The sequence below is a fragment of the Aquarana catesbeiana genome, linkage group LG13 (assembly GCF_042186555.1).
Source record: "Aquarana catesbeiana isolate 2022-GZ linkage group LG13, ASM4218655v1, whole genome shotgun sequence".
NCBI classification, from domain to species: Eukaryota; Metazoa; Chordata; class Amphibia; order Anura; family Ranidae; genus Aquarana; species Aquarana catesbeiana.
The window spans coordinates 117,388,612-117,408,481 of record NC_133336.1 but is presented as its reverse complement, the minus strand read 5'-3'; positions in this window follow the sequence as shown (position 1 = coordinate 117,408,481).

Genomic DNA, 19,870 nt, shown 5'->3' with positions numbered 1-19,870 from the left:
TGGCTTCAGTCTCCCTGACTGATCCGCCACGGTTCCCAAGCAGTGTCTCCCCACCGGAGGAAACACCTGAACTGAGGGGCCGTTGGGAGGATGAGATTTAAATATTGAATTGGAAGGCGGTGTTTCCTAAGAGGGGAGGAGCCGGTGTCTCTCTATGGTGCTGTCCTGAAAGATGAATGGGGAAAAATAAAAACCGCAGAGGTGCTCAAATACCACCAAAAGAAAGCTCTATTTGTGGGAAAAAAAGGATATACATTTTGTTTGGGTACAGAGTCGCAGACTGTGCAATTGTCAGTTAAAACAAAGCAGTGCCATAGCACAAAAAATGGCCTGGTCATTAAGGGGGTAAATCCTTCCGGGGCTGAAGTGGTTAACCCCTTCCCATGCAGTGACTGTGCATATTTTTAGCACTGATCACTGTATTAGTGTCACTGGTCCCCAAAAACTATTAGAGTGTCAGTTAGGGGTTTATTTACTAAAGCTAGAGTGTGCAAAAGGGCTTTATTTACTAAAGCTAGGGTGTGCAAAATTAGTCACAATTCTGCATAGAAACCAATCAGCTTCTAACCTCCATTTGTTCAGTTACGCTTTGGCAATAAAACCTGGAAGCTAATTGGTTTCTATGCAGAAATGTGACTAATTTTGCACTTTAGCTTTAGTAAATAAACCCCTAACTGACACTTTTGACACTTTTTTTGGGGACCAGTGACACTAATATAGTGATCAGTGCTAAAAATAAGCACTGTCACTGTACTAATGACACTGGCTGGGAAGGGGTTAAACATCAGAGGGCGATCAAAGGGTTATATGTGTGCCTAGCCAGTGTTTTTCTACAGTGTGGGAGGTGCTTTACTAAATAAACCCCATAGGGCCGGTTCACACCACAAAAACTCACCCCAAATCCGTTCCGGATGCGTCTCTGCATGTGTGTTTTTTAACGCATTTTTGATGCATTTCAGTGTGTTTTTGGTGCATTTTTTATGCCGTTTCAGTGCGTTTTACTGCGTTCCAGTGCAGGAAAAATGCAGCATGTTTTACTTTTTTTTCTGGAACTGGAACGCACTGGTGTGAACTATACCATTGGAAATCATATAATCTACTATCCATTTGTTTCTGATGCAGAAAAAAACCCGCACTGGACTGCATGTGGTGTGAACTGACCAATATCGCAGTCCTGCTATAAGTCACGATCGCCGCCATTACTAGTAAAAATAAATAAACAAATAAATAAAAATATCCCATAGTTTGTAGACACTATAACTGTTGCACAAACCAATCAATATACACTTATTGGGATTTTTTTTTTTTACCAAGAATATGTAGCGGAATACATATTGGCCTAAATTGATGAAGAAATTAGATTATTTTTTCTTTTCAGTTTTCATATTGGATATATTTTATAGCAGAAAGTACAAAAATATTGTTTTTTGCTTTTCAAAATTGTTGTTTTTTTGTTTTGTTTTGTTTTATAGCACAAAAAATAAAAACCGCAGAGGTGATCAAATGGCACCAAAAGAAAGCTCTGTATGTGGGAAAAAAACGGCATAAATTTTATTTGGGTACAGCGTCGCACGTCCGCGCAATTGTCAGTTAAAGTAAGGCAGTGCCGTATCGCAAAAAATGACCTGGTCATGAAGGGGGGTAAATCTACCAGAGGTCAAGTGGTTAATTGATGGAAAAACTATCCTCCTAATTTATACGTCTTTAGTTGTTTACTGTACAACTGTTACTTACTTTGTAAAAATCCAATAAAACCTAATAAAATAAAAAAATATATATTGTTTTTGTTTGCATTAAAATTCATTGTGGCGTATTTTTTTCCTTAAAATAAGGTTTTAATAAATCTGAAAAAACTTGCTCTTTTTAGGACTTTGAAGGCAACTTCAAACCAAAAAAACTTTTGATTGTAAGCTCCTTGAGGACAGGGACTGATGTGAATGTATAATAAATATGTAAAGTGTTGCGTAAAATTGATGGCTCTATATAAGTACCTGTAATAAATAATAATAAATAAATAACATTTATTTTCTTGATTTAAAAGGCTTTAACCACATATAATACATATTATAAAAAAATGCACAATATTGTTTTTGTTTGCATTAAATTAAATTTTAGTGTTTTTTTGTTTTTTGTTTTTCTTGAAATTATGCATTTATAAATCTAAAAAAAACAAAATTGCTTTTTGTAGGACTTTGAAGGCAACTTCTAACCACAAAAATTAAATAATAACATTTATTTTCTCGATTTGAAAGGCTTGAACATTACATCACATATTACATAATATAAAAAAATGCACAATTCTGTTTTTGTTTGCATTAAAATTCATTTTAGTGAGGTTTTTTTCATGAAAATATGCGTTTAATAAATCTGAAAAACCACAATTGCTCTTTATAGGACCTTGAAGGCAACTTTTAACCAAAAAATAAGATTAAACCTTAGATTGTAAGCTCCTTGAGGGCAGGGACTGATGTGAATGTATAATAAATATGTAAAGTGCTGTGTAAATTGATGTATGTACCTGTAATAAATAATAATAAATTACATTTATTTTCTCAATTTAAAAGACTTGAACCGTATATATTATATCACATATTACATAATATAAAATATTGCACAATATTATTTTTGCTTGCATTAAAATTCATTTTAGCATTTTTTTTCCCTGAAAATATGCTTTTACTAAATCTGAAAATACACGATTGTTTTTTGTAGGCAACTTCCAACCTTTCAATAATAAATAAATGTTATTATCTTAATCTTATTTTTTAATAAGATTCAAAAAATAATATTTATTTTCTCAATTTAAAAGGTTTGAACCCCAAATATTACATCACATATTGCATAATATAAAATACTCTACAATATTTTATACTATATAATATGTGATGTAATATATGTGGTTCAAACCTTTTAAATCAAGAAAATAAATGTTATTATTTTAATCTTATTTTTTTGGTTAGAAGTTGCCTTTAAAAGTCCTTTCGGGAAGGTGATGTTGGCCTCTCATCCCACCGTTGACCAGAAGCTGGCAGTTAAAATTGTGGAAAAGAAAAAAATACTGCTAAAAGCTGGTGATTGTGATATGATTTTCATAGAATGTGATGTGCTGGAGGCAGCCAGCGAGAGTGCATTTATTACACATCTGTTTGGAATGATCCAGGCGAAAGTCTTGTGGTTGGTGACACTCACTCAGGCGGGTTCTTCGCTGGTCCTTGGTTCGGTCCTAGCTACCAACCATTAACCACTTCCCGCCCGGCCTATAACAGAATGACGGCCGAGAAGTGGTTCTGTTATCCTGACTGGGCGTCATATGATGTCCAGCAGGATAACAAGCCGGCGCGCGCCCGCGCGGGAGCCCAGCGCGGTGATCGCGAGTGCGGCGTGTCAGATGAGCAAAACCTCCCAACCGTCCCGGATTCCGCGGGACCTTCCCGCGATTTGAGGTAAGTCCCGGGGTCCCGCGGAACTGGGCTGAAGTCCCGGAGCCAGTGGCTCCGTGCCCCCCCCCCCCACCCCCAATTAAAAAAAAGGGAGCAGCCTGGAATGCAGGGGACATTGACGGACTGAGCCACTGTAGCACTGGCTCCGCCTCCACCTGTCCTGGCTCTACTCCTTGTCACTGGTTGCTATAGCCGTCTGGCGTATAGCAACCAGTGACGTCACCGCTGCGACTCCCTCACTGTCCAGCACTGAAAGCGGAGGAGGATTTACTTACCTCCTCCGCGCCTTAATCAGCTGCCCTTTGAGTTGAGTCCCGCCGCCACCCCCCTCTCATGGTCCCGCTGGTCCGGTGACGGTGGGGTGCAGTGCAGCGAGCGATATCCAGTGCTGTGGAAACTTCAAACGTTGGGCGGCCCCGGTGAGCAGCACGAGGCTCAGCCGCGGAGGCTGGCTAAAAACAGGGAGTGGGAGAAGACCTCATCGCAGCATCCCCCGGCACCGAGTCCCAGAGCCGGCCTGCACTCCTCCAATGTCCGCTCCCAGCTGTCAGCAAGAAGACAGGCTGACCAAGAGCCCAGAGGACGGGCGGGAGGTAGGTGCATTACAGACACACCTACCCACAGACAGGGGGGCACTGCAGGGAGGGCTAGGGGGTCTCACCTACCTCCTCTCTCTCTCCCACCTCCCTCCCTCTCTCTCTCACCCACCTCCCTCTCTCTCACCCACCTCCCTCTCTCTCACCCACCCCCTCTCTCTCACCCACCCCCTCTCTCTCACCCACCCCCTCTCTCTAACCCACCTCCCTCTCTCTCACCCACCTCCCTCTCTCTCTCACCCACCTCCCTCTCTCTCACCCACCTCCCTCTCTCTCTCACCCACCTCCTCTCTCTCACCCACCCCCTCTCTCTCACCCACCCCCTCTCTCTAACCCACCTCCCTCTCTCTCACCCACCTCCCTCTCTCTCTCACCCACCTCCCTCTCTCTCACCCACCTCCCTCTCTCTCACCTACCTCCCTCTCTCTCACCCACCTCCCTCTCTCTAACCCACCTCCCTCTCTCTCTCACCCACCTCCCTCTCTCTCACCCACCTCCTCTCTCTCACCCACCTCCCTCTCTCTCTCTCACCTACCTCCCTCTCTCTCTCACCCACCTCCTCTCTCTCACCCACCTCCCTCTCTCTCACCCACCTCCCTCTCTCTCTCACCCACCTCCTCTCTCTCACCCACCTCCTCTCTCTCACCCACCTCCCTCTCTCTCTCTCACCTACCTCCCTCTCTCTCTCACCCACCTCCCTCTCTCTCACCCACCTCCCTCTCTCTCACCCACCTCCTCTCTCTCACCCACCTCCCTCTCTCTCACCTACCTCCCTCTCTCTCACCCACCTCCCTCTCTCTAACCCACCTCCCTCTCTCTCTCACCCACCTCCTCTCTCTCACCCACCTCCCTCTCTCTCACCTACCTCCCTCTCTCTCACCCACCTCCCTCTCTCTCTCACCCACCTCCCTCTCTCTAACCCACCTCCCTCTCTCTCTCACCCACCTCCCTCTCTCTCACCCACCTCCCTCTCTCTACCCACCTCCTCTCTCTCACCCACCTCCCTCTCTCTCTCTCACCTACCTCCCTCTCTCTCTCACCCACCTCCTCTCTCTCACCCACCTCCCTCTCTCTCACCTACCTCCCTCTCTCTCACCCACCTCCCTCTCTCTAACCCACCTCCCTCTCTCTCTCACCCACCTCCCTCTCTCTCACCCACCTCCTCTCTCTCACCCACCTCCCTCTCTCTCACCCACCTCCCTCTCTCTCACCCACCTCCCTCTCTCTCACCCACCTCCTCTCTCTCACCCACCTCCTCTCTCTCACCCACCTCCCTCTCTCTCTCTCACCTACCTCCCTCTCTCTCTCACCCACCTCCCTCTCTCTCACCTACCTCCCTCTCTCTCACCCACCTCCCTCTCTCTCTCACCCACCTCCTCTCTCTCACCCACCTCCCTCTCTCTCACCTACCTCCCTCTCTCTCACCCACCTCCCTCTCTCTCTCACCCACCTCCCTCTCTCTCACCCACCCCCATCTCTCTAACTCACCCACCCCCATCTCTCTCACTCTCTCACCCCCCTCCTCTCACCCACCCCATTCTCACACCCCTCTCCCACTCCTCCCCTCTCTTGCATGCAGGCAGGGGGAACCAACCACTGACTAACAGGTGACAGAAAGTGCCAGAAAAGCTCTGCCACTGAACCCATCTCCCCAGTACTGCCACTCATCCACCCCCACCACTGCAACTGATCCCATCCTCCTAATGAAGGACTGCGGGTCCCAGCATGAACCCGTGAGCTATAAGGGAGATACACCCTTAGATCTCACAGGTTCATACTGGGACTTGTAGTCCTTCAATTTTGGAGGGAGTTACATTCTTAGAGCTGAAGAGTTTATGTTGGAACTTGTAGTCCTTAATTTTTGTGACACCCCCAAAAGTGAAAGACTGCAAGTCCCAGCATGAGCCCTTTAGAGCTAAGGATGTGACATACCCTCCAATGGAGGGGTAGGCATCAGGTAGGTCAGTGTAATGGTCAGTGTAGAGATCAGGTTGGTCAGTATAGTGGACAGGTAGGTCAGAGTAATGGTCAGTATAGGAATCAGGTAGGTCATTGTAGTGGTCATTGTAGGAATCAGGTAGGTCAGTGTAGTGGTCAGTATAGGAATAAGGTAGGTTAGTGTAGTGGTCAGTATAGGAATCAGGTAGGTCAGTGTAGTGGTCATTGTAGGAATCGGGCAGGTCAGTGTAAAGGTCATTGGAGTGCATTCTATTTTTGAAAAAAAAATATATAGATATATAGAAAGAGAGAGCTGGGGGGGGGGGGGGGGCATTAGTAAGTGAGGAGGGGGGAGTTGGTGAGAAAGCTGTGGGGGAATTAGTAAAAGAGGAGGGGGATTACTAAGAGAGGAGGGGGGAATTGGTAAGAGAGCTGGGGGGTATTACCAAGAGAGGAGGGGAGCTTTGGTGAGAGAACTGGGGGGGATTGCTGAGAAAGCTGGGTTTTGTTTAACTACCTCCTTAAGCCCCTCCCACCATTAAGACGTTGGCCACACCCACATTTTGCCGTGATGCGCGCCGCAGATCACTTACTCCTTCATTTGTCCCTCATTCCGAAGTTCAAAAGTTGGGAGGTATGCATCTCCGATCGTGATAAGAAGCTTCTGACAGAGGCTTCTTACCACATGATCAGCTGTGACTAATCACAGCTGATCATCGCGAGAACCAGGAAGTGCCGGTAAACGGCATTCCTCGGTTTGCGCTGACAGGAAGAGCCAATCAGCGGCTCTCCGTCAGAAAGGGGGTCTGTGCTGATGATCAGCACATTGATTATCAGCACAACCCCATCAGATGTGCCAATCAGTGCCCAGCAGTGCCCCAATAATAAATTCTGCCAGTGCCCATCACAGTGCCAGTCAGTGTCCATCACAGTGCCAATCAGTGCCCAGCATTACTACCTGTCAGTACCTGCCCAATCAGTGCTGCCCATCAGTGCCATCTATTAGTGTCCATCAATGCCGCCTGTCAGTGCCCATCAGTGCCACCTATCAGTGCTGCATATCAGTGCCACCTATCGGTGCCCATCCGTGCTACATATCAGTGCCGCCTATCAGTGTCCATCAATTCTACTTATCAGTGCCAACTCATCAGTGAAGGAGAAAACAAAGTTTTAAAACAAAAACGAAGAAAAACTTTTTTTTCTTTCAAAAATGTTGGTCTTTTTTAATTTGTTTAGCAAAAAATAAAAACCGCAGAGGTGATCAAATACCACCAAAAGAAAGCTCTATTTGTGGGAAGAAAATGATAATAATCTAGTTTGGGTACAGTGTTGTATGACCGCGCAATTGTCATTCAAAGTGCGACAGCACTAAAAGCTCAAAATTGTCCTGGGCAGGAAGGGGCGAAAGTGCCTGGTATTGAAGTGGTTAAAGATGACAGCGGTGGTGGGCGGAGCCTGTGTTGCAGAGTGAAAACCTCAGATATCCCACCCACTGCGCTGTCAGGTTTACAGACACTTCTCTCTCCCCTGACTTTTCCTGAGTGTGTGGAGATCACATTGTACACAGTGATTGGAGAGGAAGTGGGGCCCGGCCTGGTGGAAATACACATCTCTCCTGATGCAGGAGTAAACACATCCCCGGTTACCATTGTTACAGATGCTCAGCACACTCATGAGACAGCAGCGGCCTTTTGGCTGTAGCCACTCTCTGTTTCTATTGAAGCTGCCAATGTCAAGTAGCTGCTCTATGTTTATATAGAGGTGCCATTTTCTTGTAGCTGCTCCATGTTTATAGTGAGGCGGCCATTTTCTTGTATCTGCTCTGTGTATATGTTCTCCTCTGTGTGTAGTCCCCTGATAATCCATGGTGTGAAAGTTGTCCAGGGACTGTCCAGAGTCTACCCTCCTATCCATCATTAGTACATACAGCCTGGAGGAAGTACACAGCTCTCCTGACAGGAGTAAACATGTCCCCAGGTTACCATAGTAACAGACACTCGGCATGTTTCTGTCAGAAACCATGAAATCACACCGAGACAGAAGTACAGTTAAATCACAGTTGTTTAATAATAAAAGTAAAAAGAACAAACGTAGTCAAAACAACCGGAACTGAACCATTCTGATGCCGCCATCTTGCTACACCCCACACTCATCCACAGTAAGGATACAGTGAGAAGGCAGCAAGCGGACATCTTGTTACACCCACTGGAGTTTTGCATTTCACACTTATTTTTAACAGTAAACGGAGCTTATATAGTGAAATACAGGATTTAAAAATCTGTCTGACTGTTTAGATGTTGAATTTTGAAGGCAGCGGCGAGCCTGCTGATCTCACAGGTTTGCTAATATGACAGAACACCGCTGCTTTGAAAAATCAACATCAAAACAGTCTGACGGATTTAAAAATAATGAATGTCACTGTCCTACCTCCCAACATTTTGAGATGGGAATGAGGGACACCTACTAGCAAATGTATGCAGGCATAGGACACGCCCCCTGCCACACCCCCCTTAAAGGAGAATTAACCCCCCAAAAAAGGTTAATTAAATCAACAAGTGCTTTTTTTACCACTACTCTTCCTTTATATTGGCTTTTGTAAAAATGCAGCACTTTAGAAATTGGATGAAAGGTTTAGCACTGGGAAACACTTTTTGAAAGATAAAAAGTGCATTTTATATACAACTATATAGATCAGACTAAAATGAGGGACAAATGAGGAGGAAAGAGGGACAGAGGGACATCACCCCGAATCAGGGACAGTCCCTCGAAATCAGGGTCAGTTGGGAGGTATGCATGTCACTCGACACTGTCACTGATATAGGTTGCATTAGGAGGGTCATGCTGAACCTGCGCCCACTCTACCAATCTAGCGTACCTCTGTTACCAATCCCCCAGTAACAGAATGAGAACCCGGCAAGCGCACAGCATAAACCTCATGCATGCTTACTAACTCCTTAAGGCCCCTTTCACACTGGGGCGGTGGGTGCTTCGGCAGTAAAGCGCCGCTATTTTTAGCGGCGCTTTACTGTCAATTTTGCGGGGTGCTTTTACCCCCGCTAGCGGCCAAGAAAGGGTTAAAACAGCGGCAGCAGCGCTATGCCAGCGGTATAGCCACGCTGCCCCATTGATTTCAATGGACAGGAGCGGTTTACTAGCGGTGTATACACCGCTCCAAAGATGCTGCTTGCAGGAGTTTTTTTACCGTCCTGCAAGCGCACTGCTCCAGTGTGAAAGCACTCGGGCTTTCACACTGGAGAGACAGGAGCGGCGCTGTGCAGGCACTATTTTTAGCGCTGTAGCGCCTGTAAAGCGCCTCAGTGTGAAAGGGGTCTAACCTCCATACCCATGTGACCAGGCCATAGGTCTCCATAACACGGGTTCGTAAACCAACCGCTAGGGAGAGAGTAGGGTTGCCACCTTTTCTTCAAGCCAATTCCGAACACTTTACTGGCGCACAGCCAGTATTTATTTTTTTTGTAATATACATTGTAAAAAACCTTGGACACTTTAGGTGGCTTAAAGTGGCTGCCTGAGGAAGGGAGGGTATTGAGTCCCTGAAACATGTTGTCTAAAGACCTGTCATGTGAAATTAATATTTGCCAGACTGACTGATTATAATAGTGGTGCCCTCACTCTCTCTACTCTTCTATGGAAGTCTGTGTTCTGGGAATATGTGCTCCCTGAGCACATATAAGTCCCGCACAGTGCACCACCCAGCCACAGCAGTTCAAAGCCTCTGAGTTTGACAGGCAGTCTCCAGTGGGGCTGGTTGGTACATCTGTGCCCTCTACCCGCAGCTAAATGCCCAATGTGCATGGGGCCTCAGACTACCCTGGGGACCACCAAGGATACCCCCAGCTGATAGAAAGCTGCTTGAAAATTTACATCTAAAGTCAGATCCTTCCTGTTTTGGGTTCAGTGCTCTACCAAAACTCTGACTGTCCAAAATAAATACCAAAGGCAAAACTAAAGTGGCAGTAGGGTAAACAAGGAAGCAGCAGGATGGACTGGGGGCAGCGAGATAGACTGGGCGGCAGTGGGTTGGACAAGGGGGCAGTGGAGTGGACAGGGGAGCAGGGGAGTGGATAGGGGGGAAATGGGATGGAAAGGGGGGCAGCAGAGTGGACTGGGGGAAAGTGGAGTGGACAGGGGACAGTAGCCGGGTGGACAGTGGTGCTCAGTGGTGGACTGTATACCTGTCTCTTGCTGTCCCGTTCTGTCGGCCAGGGGTAGGCAACCTGGGGCCCTCCCGCTGTTGTGGAACTACATTTCCCATGAGGCATTGCAAGGCTGGCAGTTACAACTACTCCCATGAGGCATGATGGGACTTGTAGTTCTGCAACAGCTGGAGGGCCCCAGGTTGCCTACCCCTCCTGTAGCCCGTCGGCTTCTCTGTGGTGTTACAAGCAGTAAGTTATCAACTACACTTGCTGCTCCTTCTGCTGGGCTCCTGTGGAGTCAGACAATCCTGTCAGCACAAGAGACACACAGACAGGGAGAAGAGGGGTCCTTTAGCTGCTGGTGGTCTGTCATGAGAGGTGCCTGCTGTTTTTGGGCATTTAAAGCGGAGTTCCACTCAAAAGTGGAAGCTCCACTTATCTGCTTACCCCCCCCTTCTGGTGCCACATTTCAGGGGAGGGGAGAGCCGATACATGTCAAACACAGGTACCCGATCCCACTTCTGTGTAAGGGCGCCGCGGTGACCTACGTCATTTACAGCCCCTCCTCCTTCCCCCCGCTGCCTTTTAGGAGACACACATAGGTCCCAGAAGACACCGGGACTATTCAGAAAGCGCAGTGTGACTCGCGCATGCTCAGTAAGAAAACAGGCTGTGAAGCCGTAATAGACTGTCAGTCAGAGCTCTTTGCTCATCTCCCTCTGCACTCATTGGAGCACAGAGCTGTGGAGGGGCAGAGCAGCAGTCTCAGCGGTTTGCTGAGAGGCTGAGACGGGTGTCAGTCCAGGCACCTGGCGGATCCAGACTCCCATTGTCGGGATGACGCGGTGCCTCGACTGATATCCGTGATGTCAGCAGACAGCGGAATTCAGCCCGCTCTCTGCTGAAAACGTGTCACAGGAGTGCAGAACGAATTACACTCCTGTGATCCAAAGGAGAAGTCCAGCCAAACGAGCTCAGGCTTGACTTCTCCTTTAAGGCTGGGTTCACACTGGTGCGATGCAGGAACCACAGCGATTCCTGTGTGTGTGTTCCCGCATCGCATTTGACTCACTGGCAGTTCACACTGCTCTCTGCGAACCGCTGCGGGTGTCAATATAAAAGTTAGTGACACCCCCCAAAACATTTCACAGAACGCAGTGCGAACTGTGAAATTTGATAGAATTGGATCACATGGGTCTGAACACCCAGGTCCTGCGCCATTTTGGTGTGAATGTGATGCGATTTCAGCAATACAAACTGTATGGCTAAATTTACATCGCACAGACATTCCATGTGATGTCTTGCATTGCATAAGTGTGAGCCCAGGCTAAAATCCATTGTACCAAAAAAGGGGAATTGGGGAAGGGAATAGGCACGTTATAGATGGGCCTCCAAGGGGTTACTTCTAGCGACAGAGTAATCAAGGATACTGATTAAGTAAAAGTATAACAATTTATTCATATATTAAACAATAAAATACACTTTAGAATTAAGCCGTGCAGTGATGGGTTGCGATAAAGAATTGGCCAAGCTCTTGAGGACAAAGACAAACATTAAACAAAGTGTACAGCTAACCAGGTCCGGGCTTATTGCTTCAGTCCTTGGTGACCTCAGGACACAATTGTGGCCATATGTTTGGTCTGTGTTCCAAATTGAGCCTTATTAGGGAATTTGGGGGGTCTGCTAAGGGCTGAAGCAATGGAGGAGTGGAGAGAAAAAGGAGAGAAGGTGCATGTGCCAATCTAATTAGAAGACCCCAGGGCTGGACATGAGTTATCTAGATAACATATCCTCGTTAACTGTATGATTGGTGCTTGTTGGTTCAAACTGTGGTAACTTGGGAGGTTCGATCAGTCCAGTAATAAGCTCTATTTTGAGTAGTAGGAAGATCTCCTTGGGGGGGATTTGCTGTGTGAAAATGGCTATTGTATATTGAGATGATTGACTAGTAGATGAGACCTTTTCCCAATAAGTAAATTTGGGGATTAATGTCCATGGACTAAATGGCCATTAGCACTCCATTACAAAATTCCAGTGTAATAGATGAATAAGTATTGGTAATCAAAAATTGTAACACTGTCATAATCGGTGAAGTTGCTCACAAGGTTCAGACATATCAAGCTGGTATAGTGACCGTATGTCATTACATTACCGCTCCATTCACGAGCTGCATCCACAAGTCCCGAGCGCTGTGAGTCTCTTGTCGCTCCTGTAGTGTATTACAGTGTGGGGAGGGGAAGCTGTAACTCGTGTAGAAGTCTCCCTTGGAACGGCAACTAGCACGTAAGTAGATCCCTTTAGTCAGTCCAAGATGATTTAGCCATGTTTAGCCGTGTAGATATAGATGGATCTGAGCGCCCGTCCTTGTCCTCGCCTCTCATGTGTATGCTCCTCGGAGCCTCGGGTGTTCACGGACCAGGCAGTGACGTCAACGCGTTTCGCCTTGACCAATGACGTAGCTTCTTCTCGGACGTTCATTGGCTAGGCCCCCACACCCCCTTCTTATGGTAAACTTGCTGGTGGTGGCCGCCAATGAAATTGTAATAGGTAAAAGGGACAGAGTCCTGTTAAAAGGAAGTCAGCTGTCCGCCTGGCCGATTACTAAGTATAGTTCACTTTATCGTAAATAATCATTACCAATCGTAAACTTAAATAGGGTGTTATCACGTAAGCAAATTGTGCTGGTTTTCATTTTATTTACATAATGGTATTAAGATGGATAAGAGCATTTAGGGGTGAAAAGTGTGAGGAAAAAGGAGAAGGAAAATTCATAGGAGAAGGGAATAGTAAAGACGCTTGGTTGGCATGCAGAGGCATTTGGGCACCGACTGTATCCAGGTGTGTCAAATGGAAGTGCAGCAGGTGCCCATAAAAGATAATAATTGTTAACTAGATATAGGTTAAGCACCATTTCTATACACAAGGGATATAAATCAGATGTATATACATTTTCATTGTAAGCACATCACAGTAATAGTCTCCACAAATATTTGGCAAAAGTGCTATGGCATGGTATATGTTGTGGAGTCAAATTGGATTAATTGTTACTGTCAGGTTACCTGGACCCAGGTGACAGATGCACTCTGTAGGAGTCGGAAGTGCACCGCTAAGGTAGTGGACCCTAGGACTGATTGCTGCGGATTGAACCCTGGAAGGTTCAGGAAGCAGGTCTACAGGATAACTAACATGGATCCCAGTGAGAGCTAGAGCATCCCCCTCCCCCACCTGGGCCCTGGCTTAAAGGGAAACTCCAGATGAAACCTCTTCAACAGACGAGGCGCAAAGATCTCAGATGCAGTGATCCAAGACCTCTCCTCAGGACCAAACCCTTCCCAATGTACGAGGTACTGAAGAATGCCTCTACGGCGCAGGGAATCGAGAACTTGACTAACCTCGTACTTAAGATTATCCTCAGAGGCCGAAACCGAGGTAGGGAGAGGACGAGAGGACTTATTGAGGGCTAAAGGCTTCTTAGGAATGGGTAAAGGCATAAGAAGACCATCAGGAGTCTGAGCAGGGTCCCCCAGACCCTTAAAGATGAGCTGGACATCCAACACAGGATCATCAGACTGGGCAGAAGTCAGTGGATCCCTGAGACCAGGTTGGTTAGAAAGTGATGTGTCACAGAAGTCAAGCTGGATAGCTTCACTGGGCATAGGCTGAACTGGTGCAGAGGCCGACTGAACAGCATTGCCAGGTGCAGCGACCACCAGAATTGCATCACAGGGTGTAGCGACTGTGGAACTGGTAGACGAGTCAGCCTGGGTGTGCGTCCAAGGGGGTCCAGGAACAGGCAAAGGTAAATGACCATGCAAACTGGAGTGATTGATTGGCTCAAGTTCACAGGTGGGCTCCTCATCCAGAGTGCCACATGACCCAGAGAGTGCCTCAGCCCGACTATTGCAGGAGACATTCCAGAAATCGCTATATGCAGCGGGAAGAGCAGAAGATACTGGGATGGTGGCAACAGGAAGTTTCTCTTTTGGGGTAACCTTGAGTAGGCAGGAAGAGGAACAGGAGGAACCCCAAGCCAGGATCCGTCCAGCAGTCCAGTCAATGTGTGGAGAATGGAACCGTAACCAAGGAAGACCTAATATGTGAGGAGATGAAGTTTTAGGTAAGACAAGGAAGAATATCCACTCCTGGTGGAGTGTCCCTACCAACATCTTAACAGGGAGGGTCTGGAAGTGGATAGGACCCCCTGGGAGAACAGTGCCATCAATCGCCAAGACCACCAATGGCCTTGAAAGGGGCAAAAGGGTAAGGCTCATGGAAGATGCAGTTTCCCAATCCATGAAATTGCCAGCGGCTCCGGAATCCAGATGTGCCGAGACCGAACGAGGGGAAGCTCCGACATGAAGGAACACAGAAAGAAGAAGATGAGAAGGTGAATGTGATACTTCAGGGTCTAATACTCCACCTTCCAGATGTATTAGCCCTGATCGTTTTTCCAGGCGAAGAGAACAAGTGTCACGAAAATGACCCTTGGCCCCACAATAGAGGCACAGGCCCAGAGTTCTGCGCCTAGCGCGTTCTTCGGAAGACAACTTGGTCCAGCCCAGCTGAATATGTTCCGCAGCGGGCAGGGGGTGCTCCTCGGATCGAAGAGAAGGGACTGGGAGCTCAAGCTGCCTAAGGAACGGGGAGTGCTGGCGTCTTTTTTCCAGGGCCCTCTCCTGAAAGCGAATATCGATCTGGTTACACAAGGTGATGACACTGTCCAGATCAGCTGGAAGGGATCTTCCTGCTAATTCATCCTTCACTCTATCAGAGAGGCCATGTAAAAAGGTTGCAACTAGGGCCTCATTATTCCAGCTCAATTCAGCTGTGAGGATACGGAACTGAAGAGCATACTGTCCCACAGAAGCGCACTCTTGACGGAGATGTAAAAGAGCGCTAGCCACTGAGGAGACACGACCCGGTTCCTCGAAGATATTCCGAAAAAGTCTCAAGAAATCAGACAGGCTAGAAACCACTGGATCATACCACCTCAAGATCGTGGTACGTAGGGAATAAAAAGAAAACGCTCACCGTCCCACCGCGTCCTGCGTTGCCAGTCTCTATCATCGCCCTCGTTGATAGAGACTGGCGACGCAGGACGCGGTGGGACGGTGACACGGTGGCCATCTTTGTGGTTAGAAGCGCTGGACGCTTCACACTGCTGTATACCTTCTTACTAAATGTGAGTGGTTTTTATCTTTTCAATAAATTATTGTTGTTTATGGAGATTGCGCAATGAGCGTTTTCTTTTTATTCCCTACGTACCACGATCTTGAGGTGCATATGCATACTGGAGTATACTTGGTTTAATATCCAGCCACCAAAAGGAGATCTAAAGCCTTCCATTTAGTTCAGAGGGGAATTTGTTGGTGCTACTCCATTAGAAGATCATTGGTTTATTCTATGAAGACTGCCTTTTTTCTACAGACGTGTATAACCCATGCACTGATGGTAAGGGTCAGTTTGTTTGGGTGTTGGTGACGGTGTTTTCATCTCTCTTCTGTGTCTCCTTTCAATATGGATCTCGCTGATTAGATTACTATTTCTTCCTGATGGAGAGGACTTTTGTTTGACCATATTTATTTTGGTTCTTTTTGGGACATTTTTACATTAATATTTTTTAGCGCTGCACCATTCCTATTGATATCTCTTCAATTGTATCCAGCAATTTTTGTGTCAGAAGATTCTACTATATGTTTTATTAAGCGCAACAGATTCTGTTTTTATTTTCTGTACCATGTACTTGTATGAAAAAAAATATCCTGTTCTCTTTGTATTGCTTCCATTGTGTGAAATCCCTGGTGTTCCTGCCAGTCCCTCTGCTTTCCTATTAAACTGACCACACTAAGCAATAGCACACACCATGGTCAGTTCTCTAGCTATGCTGGGTTATCCTGGTTAAACTAAAGTGATTGTAAGGGTTATTTTTTTTTAAACAACAAACATATCATACTTACCACCACTGTGCAGCTCGTTTTGCACAGAGTGGCCCCGAACTTTGTCTTCTGGGGTCCCCCGGCGGCTCCTCCCCACATACCTAGGAGAAGCGCTCTCCTGAGGGGGCTACCTTGCGGGCGTGCTCCCGAGCGCCCGCGTCATTGGATTTGATTGACAGCAGCGGGAGCCAATGGCTGCGCTGCTATCAATCTATCCAATCAAGAGCCGCGAACCCTGGGCAGAGGTTCCAGGGCTCAGGTAAGTAAAACGGGGGGGGGGGGGGGGTGGCTGGGGTGCCGGTCACTGCCAGGATGCATTAAGGTGAAAAAACACGAAGGTTTACAACCCCTTTAAATTACTGCAAACACATTTAACCACTTCAGCCCCGGAAGATTTGGCTGCTCAATGACCAGGCCATTTTTTGCGATACGGCACTGCGTCCCTTCAATTGACAATTACGCGGTCGTGCGACGCTGTACCCAAACAGAATTGGCATCCTTTTTATCCCACAAATAGAGCTTTCTTTTGGTGGTATTTGATCACCTCTGCGGTTTTTATTTTTTGCACTATAATAAAAAAAAAGACAGACAGGGGGCGTGGCTTGGCGCGCAATGCGAACGGCAGCACACTGAGGGAGCTCCGCTAACCCACACAGCCGTACACAGCCCTAAACTGGACTAGCAGCTCACAGATGCCGGGAAAGAGGTTCCCCAACACCCCTCACACCCGTTCACGCCGTGGAGCTGCTGCATACCCGGTGGGAAACATTCCTGAGCTGTTTAGGAACACAGCAGCGGCATGCAGCAGCGGCCTAGGATCCAAGATGGCGCTGACCAGCCATGAGGACGAATACAGTGAGGACTCACAGTCCGCGCCAGAGGATTCAGACAAGGGTAATAAAAGATCAGATCTCCCCCTCACTTACTCTGACATGTCGGTGATCGCAGCGGATATTAAATCGACCTTCTCAGCAGCGATCACAGATTTAAAGACAAACTTACTGGTCCTTAATGAAAAGCTGTTATCTGCAGAGGCCGCGGGGAAACACAGAGACAGAGCCATTTCTAAACTTGAAAAAGCTTCCTGTGCACAAGCCCAGCATTTCATAGAAATGAATAGGCACATTGAAGATTTGGATAACAGGGGCAGGAGGTGTAGCATAAGAGTGAGAGGGATCCCTGAAACAGTGGAACATGACCAGATCATCCCAGCACTTCAGAGGGTCTTCAATAGTCTGCTGGAAAGACAAGAAGACACTGAGATAGACTTTGTCAGAGCTCACAGGGCCTTAAGGCCAAAAGGTCCTGAGACTGCTCCACCGAGGGACATTATTTGTTGCCTTCAAAGCTTCACTCTAAAAGAAAATATAATGAGCAAGGCAAGAAGAAACAAACAAATAGTGTTTAATGGAGAGACTATAATGCTCTTTCAAGATCTCTCCCAAATCACCTTGAAAAACAGACGAGCTTTACGCCCTCTGCTGGAGAAATTGAGGGATAGAGATCTGCAATATGCATGGTGTTTCCACTTTGCCCTCACGGTCTCTCACAATGGACAACAACATGTCTTGCGCACACCTGCTGACCTGCCGGACTTCTGCACTGCTCTGAACCTAGGCCACACAGAATTGCCTGACTGGTATGCAGAATTCCTACAAACCCCTCTGGAATATATTCCACCCAGGTCCCCACTGTACACACCGGATAAAAGGCAAGCGAAGAAACAAAAGCAGAGTCGTGGAGGTGGATCCGGATCAGGGACTCCAAGGCCACAAATGGATCCGGCCTGGGATCAGGAAAACGAGTAATGCTCCTGCAAACTCTCCTCTCTTTTACTCCGGCATTTGATGATCTGCCGAGACGAACACCTACTAGGGGATGCCCAGTACCCATGGTGACAAGTTCCTACACTTCTGTTTTGTTTTTTTTTGTTTTTTTTTCCTTTTTTGTTTTTGAACTAGCAAACCACGGACTTGCCCAAATACATTTACCAAACCCGTCTTGCTGTCTTCAGCCCAGTTCTGATATCACGGGACTTTGCAATCTATTGTGGATCTTTCTTATCCCGCATGGCCATACTCCATTTGCCAGACGGATCAGAACTCCCCCTAATACCATCCCCTGCTGGAACGATCTCGGTCTTTGAGAATGGCCCTGCCCTGTGTTGTTCTTCGGAGCTTCAGGGCACTTAGGCAAAACAACGCCAGGGCTCATAATACCTCTTTCCAGTAATATAATCCCCTCCCTTTTAGTCGGGTTTACAAAGTTTTAAAGTTACATCATTATTGTTGCATAAATGAGCCAGTTTACATGTTTCACGGCTTTCTGATTCTATGTTTTAGATCTCCACTTATGTAAAGTTTTAATTTTTCAATTCTCGCATTCAATGTTACAGCTGTGTGTACGCCAGCCAATTTCTCTCATAAATTTCTTAGTTCAATCCTCTCCTAGGATATGAGCAGGTGGGTTGCCGCCGCGTCGTTAGTGCCTCCCTTCTACCCCACAGAGTGACCTAGTGCTCCGGTTTACGGACACAGGGAACACTACGACAAAAACCAGGTGCCCTCTCCTGGGTGGGTTATACCGCCGAGGGGATGGATCCCTCATATACGAACACTTCTTTTCTCTACATATACCTGAACCTATTCTTATTTCCTGTCTGTTTTCTTCCCTTTTATACACTTTTTCTGTGTCCATCTCCTGTACACAAGAATAAACATGGAAATGACGCGATGCAAGGCGGACGGCCAGCGCCATTTTTAAAAAGGGTAACCAGGCTTTTGTTGCCATGGTTACCAAAGCTTCTTATACACGGTGATGGGCGGTGGGGGAGGCGGCTGAAACATCTTAGCTCTGATTACATACAGGGAGGGGACAGCCTTTACTAATCGTTTATAAAAGAGTACTATGATGGGGCAATTTTGATGGGGCAGTAATTTGGGGGCAATTTTGATGAGGGCAGTATGATGGGGCAGTTTTGATGGGGGCAATTTGAAGGGGGAATTTGATGGGGCAGTTTTTTGATGGGGCAGTTTTGATGGGGGCAATATGATGTGACAATTTTGAGGGGGGCAATTTGAGGCAGCTCCTGCAAAAGGTAATTACCTTTTTAAAAGATCCTAATTGTAAATGATGCATTGTATTGTATGGTTTAAAGATGCTATTTGTAAATTATATCCCTTGTTTCTGTGTGTATATATGCGTGTGTATATATATATATATATATATATATATATATATATATATATATATATATAAAATCTGCACAGAAACAAGGGATATCATTTACAATTAGCATCTTTTAAGAAGTAATTTAACTTTTGCAGGAGCTTTTTATATTTCCAGATTTATAATCTTTGTAAATGTAGATAAACTTCCTGGTTCCTGGAGGGGGAGGAGAGGTTTCCATAGCTAAGGAGCTGCAACTTCCTCTGACCCTGCTGTTGCTATGGAAACCCGACCTACAACCTATTACACTGCTTGTGCTGCTCTGAGCATGTGCGAGATCTGGAGGTGCATGCTGGGTAACCAGCATGCATGGAATACAGGAAGAGATACAGTCTGGTTTCAGATGCCCACACATGAGATGGCCGCAGCCTGCTGGGACTTCCAAAAGTAAGAAATCAATGGTGCAAAAATACAAAACAGACCTTAGTTTACAGCATACCTTTACTAGAATACATTAAGCATGAGGATTATAGGAGGATTTTTATCTAAAAAGTAACATTTCGGCTGGAACAACGCTTTAAGGTGAAGTGCTAAATTATATTATTTGTAGAACAAGCTGGGTTAGTGTCAGC